Genomic DNA, 5896 nt, shown 5'->3' with positions numbered 1-5896 from the left:
TGTGGGTGTACCTAATGTTGTGACCGCTGAGCCTGCATTATTCTTGGAGGTAATTCTGTGTTTCTAATATCTTGTTGCAGCGTTACGACATTCTTTAGCATTCCAGTAAAGTGAACACGTCACACTGATGTGTGTACGTGTGTGTGTGTGTGTGTGTACGTGCGTGTGTGTGTGTGTGTGTACGTGCGTGTGTGTGTGTGTGTTTCCCAACAATGATGCAGGAATGTGAGAAGACTTCAAATGTATTTTTTTCACCTCAGACACAACTCTTGTTTAGTGTAAAGTTTAGTGTCAACTATTGTAAATATATCAACTATTGTCACTTCCACACAGCTGCCATTAATTCCAATATAATGGTGAGGTTTGACCTTTGACCCGGCAACATCTGGCCATGATGTCATCTTGGAAGAAAAGATGAACAAAATATAAAATTATTATTTCCTTGCTTTCCAGAGATTCTAAAGCAAGAAGAAAAAAACAAATCTATGTCCTGCTTTTAGCCAGTAAAGGAGCTCAGCACCTGTCCCAATACTTTTGCATACAGTGCAGCGTGGAAGAACGTCCACATAATGATTAATAATTCAATAATTAATAATTAAATTGGTCAAAGAAGGAATGCTTCCTGGGATCACAGATTAAAGTGGGAGGTTGGCGCCCTCTGCTGGCCAAACACATATACTGTTTAAATACATATAGTAGTGTTTACTGTACAATAAAAATGACTTAAAATAGCAGAAAATATTTAACAAAAAACGACAGCTGTTTTATTACCAAAATGAAAATAAATATTATATATATATATAAATATCCATCCATTTTCTACCACTTATTCCTCATCACAGGGTCAACACACACACACACACATTATATATATATATATATACATACATCATATATATATAATATATATATAGACACACATATATATATATATATTCCCATATATACATACATATATATATATACATATGTACATATATATATATATTTATATATGTATATATACATATATATGTATGTATGTATATATACATATACATACATATATATATGCATGTATATAAACACATACATACATACATATATATACACACATATATATATACGTATATATATATATGTGTGTATATATACATATATAAATACATACACACACAGTCCTTTGAGACATTTGTGATTTAGTGCTGTATAAATAAACATTGATAGATTGACACAAATATATACACTCATACATACATATATATATATATATATATAAATACATACATACACACACATATATATATATATATATACACATACCTATATACATACAATATATATATATATACACATATAATTATATATACATATATATACACATACATATATATTACATACATATATATATACATATATATACACACATATATTACATACATATATATATATTACATACATACATACATATATATATATATTACATACATACATATACATATATATATATAAAAAAGTTAAAATACATTTCCTGTCACAAACATTTTTTTCCACTTTCAGAAAAAAATGTTTGTGTAGCATTGCAATAATATTTTAGTCATATTATCACGTGTGTGTGTTCAATTATTGGCCAAAGAAGAAGTCTCAACAGGTGATTTTGCATCATTATGTACAGCTGCTTTATTTGTGATTTGCGCGACATTTATTATCGCTTGTATTTTTTTGTATAAGTAAATACAATGCATGTCATCAAAGTACAATGGATTAACTGCGAGGAGGAAAGAACATCCCGACAAAAAAAGAACAGACGTTTGACTTCCTGTACGTATAAAAAGTACATCCTGTCGTAGAGCGCGCCCTCTAGCGTGAGGGTAACCATGGCAACTGTGTGATGTGGAAAAGTAAGAATGCGATGAGGTATGTTTAGATTTACTGCATGGTGGCGTGAAAGTGTCAATAAAACCTACTCGGGACTGAAAAGCAAAAGTACTCTTTTCACCAGGCCTCATTTCTACTACATGACTTTGAAAAATGAGGATTTCCATAAAAATATAGAAACTCAATCAAGTGATCGTATCGGAGAAAGAAAGTGAAAGTGTCCACAGACGAGATGGTCCTGCATTAAAACCCCTGATATCGTCCCAAAATAAGGCCGCGGGTTGGAGGCACAGCGAGGTACAACACAGCTGAGGTCGCAGCTTCGTTTGGAGGCTGCGTGCGAATGGACAAACACAAAGAGAAGTGCATCGCTGGCAAAGATCTGCTGGTGAAGGTCAAACCACACACAACACAATAAGAGTGTGTGCACTAAGTAACACACACAGAGTAGAGAAAGAGAGTGTGTGCACTAAGTAACACAACACACAGTAGAGAAAGAGAGTGTGTGCACTAAGTAACACAACACACAGTAGAGAAAGAGTGTGTGCACTAAGTAACACAACACACAGTAGAGAAAGAGTGTGTGCACTAAGTAACGCAACACAGTAAGAGTGTATGCACTAAGTAACACAACACACGGTAGAGAAAGAGAGTGTGTGCACTAAGTAACACAACACACAGTAGAGAAAGAGAGTGTGTGCACTAAGTAACACAACACACAGTAGAGAAAGAGAGTGTGTGCACTAAGTAACACAACACACAGTAGAGAAAGAGAGTGTGTGCACTAAGTAACACAACACACAGTAGAGAAAGAGAGTGTGTGCACTAAGTAACACAACACACAGTAGAGAAAGAGAATGTGTGCACTAAGTAACACAACACACAGTAGAGAAAGAGAATGTGTGCACTAAGTAACACAACACACAGTAAGAGTGTGTGCACTAAGTAACACAACACACAGTAGAGAAAGTGTGTGCACTAAGTAACACAACACAGTAGAGAAAGTGTGTGCACTAAGTAACACAACACAGTAGAGAAAGTGTGTGCACTAAGTAACACAACACAGTAGAGAAAGTGTGTGCACTAAGTAACACAACACAGTAGAGAAAGTGTGTGCACTAAGTAACACAACACACAGTAGAGAAAGAGTGTGTGCACTAAGTAACACAACACACAGTAGAGAAAGAGAGTGTGTGCACTAAGTAACACAACACACACACACACAGTAGAGAAAGAGTGTGTGTCCACGAAGTAAGTGCGTGAGCAAAAAAGAGGTAGCAGAAGAAAAGCCTCCTAAAAGTCATCACTTTGCTCTCCTCAGGTTCCAAAAACAACTTTGTCTATTTGCTATCATTTTCTGCAACTTCCCTTTAATTACTGTATTTCCTTGAATTGTCGCCGGGTAGATAGTATGTGCCTGCCTACAATTACAATTCGCAAAATATTATTTTTATTAGCGCATGTCTAGAATTTCCAAACTTGTTTCGCCAAATAATTAGCATATGCCTAGAATTTCCACCGGGTCAAACTCGTCACGTCACGAGTGACACTTCACCTGTCATCATTTTCAAAATGGAGGAGGCTGATTTCAATCATTTGAAATCGCATAAAGGGAAGAAGATTAAGAGCTATTCAGTAGGATTTAAGGTCCAAGCTATTGAATATGCTAAAAAGAACAGTAAGCAGCTATGTTTTATTAATATACCGTAGCTGCGTGTGTCAAATACGAGTCATTAAATGACTCCCGCCTCCTGGTGGTAGAGGGCGCTAGTGATCCTTCTTGCGACTACTCGGCTGCAGAAGAAGTGACAACAAGCAGCAATCGCTTATTTTTCCTCTCGCTTGCACTTTTAACATGGAGGATTACATATCTAAAATAAAACCGTTTTCTAAACTGGACTTTCAATGGAAGCAGGAGGTAATAAAGGAAGATCTCCATCGAGACAGAGAGACTTTTAAAACTGAAGAAAGATAAGGAAGACTTCTATAAACAAGTTATCGATGCTTTTGATCAGAAGGAGCTGTGCATGGACTTCATTTATAAGTAAAGGTAAGACGATAAAGTTTTTTTTATTAAATTCGCTTTTCATGATGGTATCCTTACATCACACTCAAATTATTAAGCGCAGGCCTAAATTTACCGCATGCCTTTCTGTAAGTGCCGGAGTGAGAAGAGGTTTTAAAATAATTAGCGCCCCGGCAGCAATTCAAGAAAATACGGTATTTAAAAAGGCGGCAACTACCATTTATAAGCGGCGAGAAGACCATTTGCGTGATTTAAATACCACGTTGTTATCGCCAATAACCTACGTTGACTTTGTGTATTGGTGGCAATATTTCACATGAATCAATGAGTTGTTGTTTCATAGTGTCTTTGGGCCGCCTGGTGGTCAATTTTGTGAACTGCAGTTTCCCACAAAACAAAAAGTGGTGAGGAATTTTTTTTTTTCATATTCAAAAACAAATGTGTACTTTTAATGTTTTTAACGAATTTAAGAGCCAAAGGTGTCCGACTAAACATGAGGAGAGCGAGCAATCGTGATGCTGACTAAAAGTGCGTGCAGCAAGAAGGGGGGATGCATGCGGCCCCCCCATCCATGGCGGGTCACCTGACACATGAAACGTGACAAAATTTAGCGTTCGTCTTAAAAAATGTGTTTTGTGGCAAATTCCAATTTTACTCGGTAAAGTGGCGCTTGCCATCATTTTCAGCAGACTGCATTGCAAAATGATTGACCCCCCTTCCTGTCACGTGAGATCCACCCAGGAATTGGGCCGTATAAATCTCTCCCTACTGCATGTGTGTGTGGTTCACAGTGAAGGCAAGCAGCCAACGAGTGTAAGAAAAAAGAAGGCTTAGAATCGTTAGTGTTGTGGGAGGAGCTAAACTAAATAAAACATCGTTTCTAGCTATGTGATCTAAAAAATAAAATAAAACAACAACAAAAATTATTCAAACAGGTTTCCAAAGGGGGAATTTAAGAGAAAGTCTCTCAATGTTCCGGCAACCCAAGGACCGATCACAACTTGCTACAATTGGGTCTAATTGTCCACAGAACCCAAAGCAACCACTGTGGACTTTGGTCAGATACATCAGAAGAAAGGGCGATAAGGATATTACGATATATTATTTTTCTGCTTTATTTTATTCTGAGAGCATTGTTGACTTGAATACAAAACATATACCGTATTTCCTTGAATTGCCGCCGGGAATATAGTAGCGCCTGCCCAGAATTACTGCCGGGTCAAACTCGGTTCGCAAAATATAATTTTAATTAGCGCATGTCTAGAATTTCCGCCGTGTCAAACTCGTTTATCCAAATAATTAGCATAAGCCTAGAATTTCCACCGGGTCAAACTCGTCACGTCACGAGTGACACTTCACCTGTCATCATTTTCAAAATGGAGGAGGCTGATTTCAATCATCTGAATTTGCATAAAAGGAAGAAGATTAAGAGCTATTCAGTAGGATTTAAGGTCCAAGCTATTGAATATGCTAAAAAGAACAGTAAGCAGCTATGTTTTATTAATACACCGTAGCTGCATGTGTCAAATATGAGTCATTAAATGACTCCCGCCTCCTGGTGGTAGAGGGCGCTAGTGATCCTTCTTGCGACTACTCGGCTGCAGAAGAAGTGACAACAAGCAGCAAGGGTTCATTTTTTCCTCTCGCTTGCACTTTTAACATGGAGGATTACATATCTAAAGTAAAAGTTTTCTAAACTGGACTTTCAATGGAAGCAGGAGGTAATAAAGGACGATCTCCATCGAGACAGAGAGACTTTTAAAACTGAAGAAAGATAAGGAAGACTTCTATAAACAAGTTATCGATGCTTTTGATCAGAAGGAGCTGCACATGGATTTAATTTATAAGTAAAGGTAAGAACATAATAACGTTTTATTTAATTAAATGTGCTTTTCATGATGTTATCCTTACATCACACTCAAATTTATAAGCACAGGCCTAAATTTACCGCATGCCTTTGGTAAACGCCGGAGTGAGAAGAGGTTTTAAATCAAGGAAATACGGTAATTTAAT

The 5896-nt window shown here is 36.8% G+C and overlaps 1 protein-coding gene and 1 long non-coding RNA gene across 2 annotated transcripts in view; both read right to left on the bottom strand.

Moving 5' to 3' along the window:
- Positions 1-1631: 1631 nt before the first annotated feature.
- LOC133554093 (uncharacterized) overlaps positions 1632-5896 on the bottom strand; it is a 261586-nt gene continuing 257321 nt past the window's right edge. Inside the window, exon 2 of the long non-coding RNA XR_009807058.1 lies at positions 1632-5896. This exon is cut by the window's right edge and continues 1852 nt beyond it. This is a non-coding gene — a long non-coding RNA (uncharacterized LOC133554093).
- Positions 1632-5896, bottom strand: part of LOC133554092 (vitamin D3 receptor A) — a 197647-nt gene continuing 193382 nt past the window's right edge. The window contains exon 10 of the mRNA XM_061902481.1: positions 1632-5896. This exon is cut by the window's right edge and continues 14140 nt beyond it. The gene's annotated coding sequence lies outside the window, so the exon portion shown is untranslated.

Source organism: Nerophis ophidion, linkage group LG06 (assembly GCF_033978795.1).
Source record: "Nerophis ophidion isolate RoL-2023_Sa linkage group LG06, RoL_Noph_v1.0, whole genome shotgun sequence".
NCBI classification, from domain to species: domain Eukaryota; kingdom Metazoa; phylum Chordata; class Actinopteri; order Syngnathiformes; family Syngnathidae; genus Nerophis; species Nerophis ophidion.
Note: the sequence above shows the minus strand (reverse complement) of the source record. Positions and strands in the feature narration are given on the sequence as shown.